Below are 12,600 nucleotides of genomic sequence, written 5' to 3'. Positions count from 1 at the left end.
CAGATCACCAAGAATTAAGAATAAGTTTCAATAACAACAGAAACAACAAAAAGTCCCCATACTTATGGTATCTGAACAACTCTCTACTCAATGATCACTTGGTCAGGGAAGAAAGAGAGAGAGAGAGAGAGAGAGAGAGAGAGAGAGAGAGAGAAGAAGAAGAAGAAGAAGAAGAAGAAGAAGAAGAAGAAGAAGAAGAAGAAGAAGAAGAAGAAGAAGAAGAAGAAGAAGAAGAAGAAGAAGAAGAAGAAGAAGAAGAAGAAGAAGAAGAAGAAGAAGAAGAAGGAGAAGAAGGAGGAGAAGAAGGAGAAGAAGGAGAAGAAGAAGAAGAAGAAAGAAGAAGAAGAAGAAGGAGAAGAAGACGAAGAAGGAGACGAAGAAGGAAGAAGAAGAAGAAGAAGGAAGAAAGGAAGAAGAAGAAGGAAGAAAGGAAGAATGAAAAGAAAGAATTAAAAACTTTTCGAATTCAAGGAAATAAAGGCACAATACACCCAAATTTATGAAACACAATGAAAGCAGTGCTAAGAAGAAAATTCATAACAATAAGTACATTCATAAAGAAATTGAAGAGATCTTATATTAACAATGTAATAGTATATTTGAAGCTCTAGAATAAAAAGACACAAGCACACCAAAGAGCGGTAGAAAGCAGGATATAATCAATATCTGGATGGAAGTCCACCAATTAGGAAGAAACACAATACAAGGAAATAACAAAACCAAGAAGTAGTTTTGTGAGAAAACCAACAAGATAGACAAACCATTGGCCAAAGTACCTAAATATACAAAGAGAGTATCCAAATTAATAAAATTAGAAATGAAAAGTGAGACATAACAACAGAAACCGATGAAATTTAAATAATTACTTGAAAAGCCTGTATACCACAAAACTGGAAAATTAAATGAAATGGGAAATTTCAACACAGATACCATTTACCAAAGCTAATTATGTCAGGTAAATGATTTAAGGTGTCACTTAACCCTAAGGAAATAGAAGCATTTATTAAGTCCCTCAGTTTATGAAAATGCATCAATGTAATTCCCTATATAAACAAACTCAAAGATAAAAGGTCACATGATCATCACATTAGATGCTGAAAATGCCTTTGACAAAATCCAACACCCCTTTATGTTAAAAGTCTTGGGGAGATCAGGAATTCATGGCCCATCCTAACCATAATAAAAGCAATATGCAGCAAACCAACAGCCAACATCAAATTAACTGGAGTGAAACGTGAAGCAATCACACTAAAATCAGGGACAAGACAAGGCTGTGATTCTCTCACTATGTATTCAATACAGTACTTGAAGTTCTATCTAGAGCAATTAGACAACAAAAGGAGATCAAGGAGATAGAAGTTAAAAAGGAGGTATCACTATTTGCAGGTGATATGATTGTATAAATAAAGCAGAATAAATAAAGAAGCACCATAATTCTACCTCCTTACATAGCCACAAATAATATAAAACGTCTTGGTGTAGATCTATGTAAGCCAGTGAAAGATCTGTACAAGAAGAATTTCTAATCCCTGTAGAGAGAAAGTGAAGGATACCTGAGAAGACTGAATATCTCACAGGCTCATTGATAGGAAGGATTCGCATAGTAAGAATGGCTATTTTACCAAAAGCAATCTACAGATCTAACTGAATCCCCATCAAAAATCCAACACAATTCTTTTGCTACACGGAAAGATCAATTCTCAAATTCATATGGGAAAATAAAAAACAAAACAAAGCATAAAAACAAACAAAACCAGGTCAGTCCAAACAATTCTTAACGTAAAAGAATTGCTGTAGGTCCATGACTTCAAGCTATACTACTGAGAAATAGTGGTAAAAATATAACACAGTAGAGGAGGGCAGGAAGGGAGGGAATTACCTGTGTGGAAAAGAGGACAGGGAGGGGAGGAGGGGAACATTATTAGGTATAGGGTGGGGGTAACAGAACTGAAGTCATGAAGGTCAGGAGATAGAAGGGAAACAGGCAACCTTGGGAGGTAGGAGGCAGGTGGACCTTCTAGAATGTACCAGTGACATGGAGGGGGAGGATATTCTCAGAATTCAAAGGGAAGAACCTTAGATAAAATGCTCTACTGTGGGGAGAAGGAGCCTGTAGAGCCCACCTCTTATAGAAAGACAGGGTATCAAGGGAAGGGTTGAGATTGTCATCCCACAGTCAAATATCATGACCAAGAATTATTCCTGTCTGAAAGAACTACAGGGACAAAAATGGAGAAGAGCCTGAAGAAAAGGAGGTCCATTGACAGGCCCAAATTGGGATCCAGCTCAAGGGTAGACACCAAAGTCTGAAATTATTATTGATACTATCTGTGGTGTGCTCACAAAAAGGGGCCTATCATGAATGTCCTCTGAATGACCCAACAAGCTGCTGAAAGAGTCAGGTGGAGATATTTCAACTCTACCAATGGACAGAAGATGCTGACCCCTGTGATTGAATTAGGAAAGAGCTGGAAGAAGCTGAAGAGGAGGGTGACCCTATGACCAGTCTGAACTAATCTGGACCCCTGATATCTCTCAGACACTGAGCCACTGACCAGTCAGCATATACCAGCTGATATGAGGACTGCTGTGTTTGGCCTTAGTCAGAGAAGATGCACCTAACCCTCAAGAGACTTGAGGCCCCAGAGAGTAGAGAGGTCTGATGAGGTCGGGTGGGGGGTTGGCTGTGGTGACAACATTTTGGAGGTGGGTGGGGTGGGGAAGAGATATGGGATGGGAAACAGTCATGTACCTGGAGGTGGATAAAGTCTGGACTATAAAAAAGATTAAAGATTAACAATAATAAAAATGTGTTTAAATAAAAAAAACTTAAAAATGGAAAGGAAGAAAGAAAAAAACTACATGATATTGGTACAGACAATTCTGAACAGAATCCAAAATGGTTGAAAAGCAACTAAAGAGACATTCAACATCCTTATTAATCAGGAAAATGGAAATTAAAAAGATCCTGAGATTCCACCTGACACCTATCAAAATGACTAAGATCAAAACTCAAGTGACAGCCCACACTAGAGGGGTGTAGAAAAAGCATAACATTCCTCCACTGCCAGTGGAATTGCAAAGTTGTACAACCACTCTTTAAATCAATCTGGTGGTTTAAGAAAACTGGTAATATTGTGGCTTGAAGACCTCACTCTACTGTCCTGGCCATATATCCAAATGATGCTTCAGCATATCACAAAAAACATGCTCCTCTATGCTCATAGCATCTTTATTTGTAATCCCCAGAAACTGGAAGCAACTCAAATCCCTCTGACCATAATGGATACAAAAAATATTGTTTATTTATGCAGTGGAATGCTATTAAGCCATTAAAACAAGAACACTATTAATTTTGCAAGCAAATTGATAGAAAGTATCATTCTGCTTGAGGTAACAACAGACCCAAAAGGATGTGCATGCTATGTACTCACTGATAAATAGCTGTGAGCTATAAAGTACAAGGTACCCACGATATGTCCCATAGACCCAAAGAAGTTAAACAAGGAGGAAGGCACAAGGGAGATTGCTTTAGTCTCAATTACAAGGGGGATAAAATAATCATAGGAGACAGAGGGAGGGAGGGAACTGTTTGGGGGAGGAGAGGAGGATGGTAAGAGGGGTCAGAGGGGCAGTTGTGGGGGGAGACAGGAGAGCAGGAGAATGCATGGAATATACAGCTGCCCTGATTTAGCCATGGGGGAATCTTAAGTACCAGAGACCTGGAATTGGGGAATACTTTCAGGAATCAACGTGGTTGTCCTTAGCATAGATGCCTAACAGTAGAGAATTAGAACCTGAAGAGGCCACCACCTGTGCCCAGGCAGGACTCCCAGTAGAAGGATAAAAATTCCAACCCACCCACAAAACTTTCTTTTTAAAAATTTTCTAAACATTTATTTATTTATTTTATCTACATGAGTACAATGTAGCTGTCTTCAGACACACCAGAAGAGAGCATTGGATCCCACTAGAGATGGCTGTGAGCCACCATGTGGTTGTTGGGAATTGAACTCAGGACCTCTGGAAGAGCAGCCAGAGAACTTAACCACTGTGCCATCTCTCCAGTCCTGTTTTTTTTTTTCTTTTATTGGATATTATTTTTTTTACATTTTAAATGTTATCCTCTTCATCCATCCCTGCTTCTATGAGGGTGCTCCCTCACCCACGCACCCACTCCCTCCCAATTCTCAACCCAGACTTTCCCCTACACTGGGGCATCTAGCCTTGTCAGGGTCAAAGGCCTCTTCTCCCACTATGGAGTTACAAACCCTTTGAGTTACCTCAGCCCTTTCTCTAACTCCTCCATTGGGAACCAGGTTCTCTGTCCAATAGTTGGCTGTGAGTATCTACATGTATATTTGTCAGTCTCTGGCAGATTCTCTCAGGAAACAGCTATATCAGGCTCCTGTCAGCATACACTTCTTGGTATCGGCAATATTGTCTGGGTTTGGTGGCTGCATATGGGATGCATCCCAGGTAGGGCAGTCTCTTGATGGCCTTTTCTTCAGTCTCTGCTCCACACTTTGTCTCTGTATTTCCTCCAGTGAGTATTTTACACAATGGAGTACTATGCAGCTATAAAAAACAATGACTTCATGAAATTTTTAGGCAAATGGATGGAACTAGAAAATATCATCCTGAGTGAGGTAACCCAATCACAAAAGAACACACATAGTATGCACTCATTGATAAGTGGATATTAGCCCAAAAACTTGGAATACCCAAGATGCAATTCAGAGACCATATGAAACTCAAGAAGAAGGAGGACCAAAATGTGGATTCTTCTGTCCTTTTTAGAAAGGAGAACAAAAATACTCACAGAAGGAAATATGGACACAGAATTTCAACTGAAATTTTTTCTTGTCTATAATAAATGCAGGTAATAAGATAGAACAGAGATGGAAAGGACTGCCCAACCAATAACTGGTCCAACATGAAACCCATCCCACGGGAAAGCACCAATCATTGACACTGTTAATATTGCTTTATGCTTACAGACAGGAGCCTAGCACAAATGTCCTCTGCTAGGCTCTACTCAGGAGTTGACAGAAACAGATGAAGATATCCTCAGGCAAACATTGGACAGAGGTCAGGGACCCTAAAGGAAGAGTTGGGAAAAGGATTGAAATCCCTGAAGGGGATGGGAATCCCACATGAATACCAACAGTGTCAAATAACCTTGACCCTTTAGAGATCTCAGAGATTGAACTACCAACCAAAGAGCATACTTGGGTGGGACCTAGGCCCCAGGCATATATATGGCAGACATGTGGCTCAGTTTCCATGTGGGTCCCCCAAGAACTGAAGCAGGGACCCCCCTTAATGCTATAGCCTTTCTGAGGAATCTGTTCCCCAAAGGGGCTGCCTTATCTGGCCTCAATAGGACAGAATGTTCCTAATCCTGCTGAAACTTGATGTGCCAGGGTTAGGGGATACTGGGAGTGAAATGGGGCACATTTTCTGAGGAGATGGGGAGGGGCATGCGCAGAGGGGACTTTGTGGAGGATGGTGGAGGAGAGGCAGCATTTGTGAAGAAAACAAACAAAATAAATAAATATATAAATAAATAAAACAAAATAAACGTCAAGGAATGGCACAGATAATCAAAATAGCTCATCACTTAATATTTTTAACAATCACATTTTATACTCTTTCTATACATTTAGTAGGTAGCATATAATATTAATAAACTAGAGATAAATGTATATTCAAAGACATAAACAAAAATTGACTGTGTTTTAATCAGCATGTAACAACAATATTTTCCATGCATTATTTATAATATGCCTTGAGTTATCTATAATAATTGCATAGAAATAAAGCATAGTATTTACATCAAAATAGAAAAACTGGACATTATAAAATTACATGATTATATATGGTGGAAAATTAACTTCAACAGTTAAATGTCTATAAAGTCATTCGGAAGGTATGCGGAACCTTGATACCTTAAAATCATACTTTCTCACTCTCTATGGTTGAAAATGTTTTCCTTGGAACAGAACTTTCTTATAATAAACAAATTTTAGTTAATCTTATAAGGTTACTTTAGTTTCTCACTTTTTATGGACATGTGATCTGATAGAACTAATGTTATTATTAGTATAATTATTCTGACAAACAAAGTGAAGGAACAGAAGGGCAAAGGGATAATCTCTCTGAACAACAACTTCTTATCTTGCATAAATGCTCACATCACTTAAGCCATGACTTTCTAAATAAGAAAATAAACTGAGATAATGAGTGCGACATAAATTAGCTTTGAGAATGTAAAAAGTACATGTGGAATGCTAATTAATCTGATTGTTAGGATGATGCTCTCTAGAGGACCGGAACTAATTCCACAATTCTTAAATTTCATAAAATATTTGACATCTACTGAAAAATATTTCACAGATATTTATTGTCTATTGCTATGCTTAAATGTATCTTATTCATCTCTAGAAATGTTGGCCTCATTGCTGGAGGCTTCCCACAGAGATCTTTGGTCAGGCTATGTGCGTGCAGGTTCATACAACCAGAGAAAACTCAGGCAGGGAGGGGGATTGCTTTTGCTGCCTCCACTGCTGGTGCTGGTCCACCTCTGTGTCTGCTGCTGCTATTTTGGTTGCTGAGGCCAGACTGAGACAGCAGCAAACTGACTAGTTGGTGTGGGGTGCAAGGGAGCTTCTGGCAACAATTTCAGGAGGGCAGACCTCTTCCCCAAGCAGCGGTGTTACAGCTCTTATGACAGAAGCTCTCAGAGGATGGAATAATTCCTGCACAGCTTTAACCCTTCTGCATAAGATTCTTAAATACAGTTTTGGCACGGGTCAGGGTCTGATAGTAGGTACTTCCTATTGGTTTGACCTGTGAGATTGGGGATACCTCATTTACCTATTTGGGGGCATGGGCCTCTTCTACATGACTGATATGTTTTGAGCCTAGTGACTTGCCTTCATGTCATAACCTATGGAGGAGGGGCTTGGGATATTGTCCTACTCATCTGTCTCAAACCTCTCTACAGGGGATTGTGGGGCTTTTAGCTACCTTTCACAGCCCACTGCCCCACATAGAAAGAGTAATGTTCATCAATCTTAATCCAGTTTTGGTGGCTGTAAATATATGGGCTGTATACCCATATAGGACAGACTCTGAATGGCCGGTCCTTCAGTATTTGTTCCAAACGTTGCCTTCATATCTCCTCCTACGAATATTTTTGTTCTCCCTTTTAAGAAGGAGTGAAGCATCCGTACTTTGGTCATCCTTCTTCTTGGCTTCATGAGGTCTGTGGATTGAATCTTGGGTAATTCAAGCTTTTGGGCTAATATCCATTTATCAGTGAGTACATACCATGTGTGTTTTTCTGTAATTGGGTTGCCTCACTCAGGATGATATTTTCTAGTTCAATCCATTTGCCAATTGATGAAGTTAAGAAGTGAATGCTGGTAGGAGCTAGATATAGCTGTCTTCTCAGAGTCACAGCGAGAGCTTGTCAAATACAGAGACAAATGCTAGCAGCAAACCACTGAACTGAGAATGGGATTCCCATTGGAGAAATTAGAGAAAGGATTTAAAGAGCTGAAGGGGCTTGTAACTCCATAAAAACAACAAAGCCAATCAGTTAGAGTTCTCAGGGACTAAACCACTACCCAAAGACTATAAATAGACTATACATAGGCTGACCCATGGCTCCAGCTGCACATGTAGCAGAGGATGACCTCATTGGGCATCAATGGAAGGAGAAGCCTTTAGTTCTGCCAAGGCTGGATCCCCCAGTGTAGGGGAATGTCAGGAGAAGGGAAGGGGGGATGGACGGTGAGGGGTACACCCTTAAAAAAGAAGGGGAGGGGATAGGGAACTTATGTCTGGGGAACTGGGAAAGGGAATAACATTTGAAATCTACATAAAAAATTATCCAATAAAAGAAAAAAATTTTTAAAAAAAGAGAGTAACATTAGAATAAAATAATGTGTCAAAGAGTTACAATAAAATTGAATATATGGCCAATAAATCTTACTAATGGAAATAATTACTAATTATTAATTTCCAATTAATATTTACTAATGGAAATAATTAACAGAATTACTATTTGATGTGAGTCAACCCTCTTAAAGCTCTATTCCCTTAATCAAAGACAAAGCTATATTATTACCTAATATGGTGATAGAATGAATAGTCATTGTTTTAGATGATACTAAACATTTAGGATACATTCTATTAAGTAGTTCAGAAACACAAAAGAAATTTCTTGTATACTATTTGAAAAATGATTCTAAATTTCTTTTTTTTTAATTTTTTCCATCTTTATTAATTTGAGTATTTCTTATTTACATTTCGATTGTTATTCCCCTTCCCGGTTCCCTGGGCAACCTCCCTCCCAACCCCTCCCCCTCCCCTTCTCTATGGGTGTTCCCCTCCCCATCCTCCCCCCATTACCGCCCTCCCCACAACAATCACGTTCACTGGGGGTTCAGTCCTGGCAGACCAAGGGCTTCCCCTTCCACTGGTGCTCTTACTAGGCTATTCATTGCTACCTATGAGGTTGGAGCCCAGGGTCAGTCCATGTATAGTCTTTGGATAGTGGCTTAGTCCCTGGAAGCTCTGGTTGGTTGGCATTGTTGTTCATATGGGGTCTCCAGCCCCTTCAAGCTCTTCCAGTCCTTTCTCTGATTCCTTCAATGGGGGTCCCTTTCTCAGTTCAGTGGTTTGCTGCTGGCATTCGCCTATGTATTTGCTGTATTCTGGCTGTGTCTCTCAGGAGAGATCTACATTCAGTTCCTGTCGGCCTGCACTTCTTTGCTTCATCCATCTTATCTAATTGGGTGGCTGTATATGTATGGGCCACATGTGAGGCAGGCTAATTTCTAACATGACTCTATAGTGATAATTTTATGCAAAATAAGCCTACTGAATATATTTATAAAAAGTTAAAAAATTGTAGGAAACATCAATATCCTAGTTTCTGGATATTATTCTTGGTATTAGTATGGATTTTATACTCTTTTAGATAAATAGTAGACTTTATTTTACTTTTGAAGAGTAAAATATAGATAAAACAAACAAAAATCCCCTCCAGAAAATGAATGAATTTAGATCATATCATACTCAATATAGTTCCCTTAGGTACAACCTAAGGGAAGAGATGTAGTTACATCATAGGCAATGTTTACAGTGCTTAGTTAAGTTTTATGATTATACAATAGTGAAATTACTCAACTTGAAAGCAGAAACATTTTTTATACATCTCGTATTTGTGGCTTTTCAGCCTTGATTTTCCCAAAATTTTCCTGAATTTTGTTAGGAACATTGGCTTTGATGTATAAATTTGAAAGTTACTTAAAGTCGAAATGATTTTTTTCTTTTAAAATTAAATTTGTATGGTGTCTCTTCTTTCTTGAACCCCTTATGTTCCATTCAATTATCCACTACCAAGCTGTGTAGGTCATAGTGATGCTGTGTTTATTTGTATACCTCTGCGATGTAACTGGGAATCTAGGTTTTGATTCCTACAGCATTATGTATTGTTTCTGTTTTTTGTTGCTCAAGACTACTTGGCTATCCTGGGAATTTGGTTGGAAACCAATACCTCCATAGAATAGCATGAATTGTAGTAGAAAATAAAACAGAACACCAGTGGATAAAAGGCCAGGTGAGAGGAGTAGCAGACTCAATGGAATCAAGAGAAGGACCCACATAAAGCTGCCAGACAGAAGGGAGTAGAAATGCTGCAAAGGAGTATAAAACCTGTGCAACATTCCCTTTATTTTATTACATTTTTTCATATATAAAAAAGTAGTACCAGGTTGTGTGACAAAAGTGTTCATGAGATTTTGCAATTTTTAAAAATTTTATTTTCAGTGCTAGGAATTTAAGATAGTATTTCACACCTGCTTAGAAATGTTCTCAACAAATCAATGTATTTGTCCATTGGCACAAAAGATGTGGTATAGTGAGTGGTGAACAGAATGCATTCTATGACTAACTATTATTAAATGATTTTGGGAACTGCGTTTAACGTGTGTATTTTCAAATAAAATAATGTTTTGACCTTAGTATAGTGATAGATTTAAAAAATATAAAACATTCCCCCACAAAAAAGAAATGTTCTCAACAAGAACATTAAAGTTTTATTTTAAAAATTATTAATTAAAAGAAGACCAGTATAGTGATGTGATCATGTAGACCATAAATATTATAGAGAAAAATACTTAAAGCATATCTGTATTATATTATTATACTTTCTTATTATTTTCCTCCATACATTGTGAAATATAACATTTGCAAGTATAATTTTGTTTTGCTGTTACCATAATGAATAATCTAGAACCCTCTCAGAAGCATCTATCTTTATTGCTTTAGTTATTCTAACAAAGCATTGCATATGGCTCAAACAGCCCATATAACAGTACACAAAAAAGAATGTCAATTTTTCTTATGACACAATACACCATTTGCTAAAATACAAAAAACTTTCACATTTCATAAAAGTAAATATTATCCAATTTCAGCAAGCATATAAATGTAGCAGGTTCATTAATTGAAATTTCTGTATTATAGTCTTGCTGTATTAAAGACAATGAAAATGGATTTATTGTTAAGTTCAGTGGTGGAATGTTGAAGTTTATCTTAGCTTCCTATGCCTTTAAGAGCCAAGTCCCTCATTTAAGCTTACATGAATCTAAGAAGCTTTGTTTATACCAGGAATCACAATTACAGGACACCAGGCAAAGGTACACACACACACACACACACACACACACACACACACACACACACACACACACACATTTTGCAAATCCAACTAGCTGCAAAATAATTGGGAAACATACATATTCTACATTCTCAGACAATCAGACTTACTTGGAGGTTGGTAATTACTTTCAAGTATAAGAAATATAGGGATATCTATGGAGAGAATTATTGAAAAGTTCACTGGATAGGTAGTATAATCTCACAGTAAAAGAGTGATCAATCTGACCAAGGCCATGCAAGGCAAAGTTGTTTTCTTTGAACTGTGCAGGAAACATCAGTCTTTCAAGAGATTTTTTTTCCCTCTTTTAAATCTTGCAGTTGCTATGTAAACACATACTTTATTGACTATAGTTGAAAAGTTTGAAGTGGCAGAATAATAACAGGGAACATGTTCTAATTCTGTCAACCAACAGAAATAAAGCTGGAGACAATTACTTTTAATGCATGTAAGAAGGAAAAATAAAAACAGTAAAAATAGCAAAATATGTGGTCTCTAAATTGATTGGCCAATTGACATTAACATATAATGTATAGATCAGGTCCTGTGAGTCAACCGAAGTGTGGGTAGAAACCTACTATGGATATTTAAGTTCAAAGACAGAGAGATAATTATAAAGTAAGGTAGAAAATTTATGCATGATTGGTTACAAATTCATAATAGATGCTTTGAAATAGGAAATAATATTTGACAATGAGCAGCATGAAACTAAAACAAGATATTCTAATCTCTTACTCTTTTAAAACATGAGAAGTGAAAGGGGGTTATTTTCATCTGTGAAATGATAAAAGGTAATGTGGAAAGCAGAGCACTGTGTTTCTGTAGAAATGCTAGGAGTAAGGGGCTGGTCACACTGAGTATCTGGTGATAGAAGGTAGTAGAATGGTGGTCTGTGCATCTGTGGAAGTTACCTTACAGGGAAAATGAGCCATTGAATATGTAGCTAAGGTTAGGGACTTAGACTGGAATATTGATCTGAATTATAAAGATTTTTTCTAATCAGATCATCTATTTAAACATGCATTTAAATAATTGAGTGTTTAAAATGCAGAGAGCCATTGCTGCCTGATATAAGAAAAATTTAACCATAAAAATGTTAGAAAAAATATGTTACTTGTTTGTACTTGGAACATATGCCTACATGGAAATCTATAAAGGACCCATAAAAGGAAAAGGAAAAGGACTTCTAGAAGGTTCCAGAAGGAACATAATCTTTCTGTAACTACCTGACTTTGGGACTTGAGCCAAGATATCTGTAAATTTCCAAATTTATGTTGTTTGTGTGATTAGATTCATGGTCCTTTCTTATAACTGAAATAAGACATGCGTACATGGGACTGTACCATAGAAGTCAGGTAGCCAGGTAAGAAGGGTCACGTGTGGGCAGTATCAGTGCCTGCTTGACAAAGCTGTTAGAAACATTAAAATGGAAGTTTAAGAAACAATAAAAACAGTTCCTGGAATACCGATTTTCAGAAGTATTTATTAGTTAATTTATTCAATTAATTTTAAGTGTGAATTAATCACTGAATTAGCTTTTGATGAAATACTGAAAATATATATATGTTGATTTTCACACATATTGTATACTTGATTTTCTTAAAATAGAATTGATTAATTCTAGGAACTAAATATTCTTCTATTGAAATAAATGCAAATGTTATCACCCATATGAAATAATTTCATTTTTAACGTTGATAAATTGTGGTTTGCTAATGTACTCATTTCTACTCATATATTTTACAAACTGCCATGAGAACAGATATTTTGCATGTAAACAATGTGGATGAATTATTTTTAGGCATGTGTTTATTATTTTCACCTCTACATGTTTATGTGTTATGTGTTTTGGGTGTATGTATGTA

The sequence above is a fragment of the Rattus rattus genome, chromosome 1 (genome assembly GCF_011064425.1).
Source record: "Rattus rattus isolate New Zealand chromosome 1, Rrattus_CSIRO_v1, whole genome shotgun sequence".
In the NCBI taxonomy this organism is placed as follows: domain Eukaryota; kingdom Metazoa; phylum Chordata; class Mammalia; order Rodentia; family Muridae; genus Rattus; species Rattus rattus.
The sequence above is the reverse complement of the archived record's forward strand: the minus strand, read 5'-3'. Positions refer to the sequence as shown.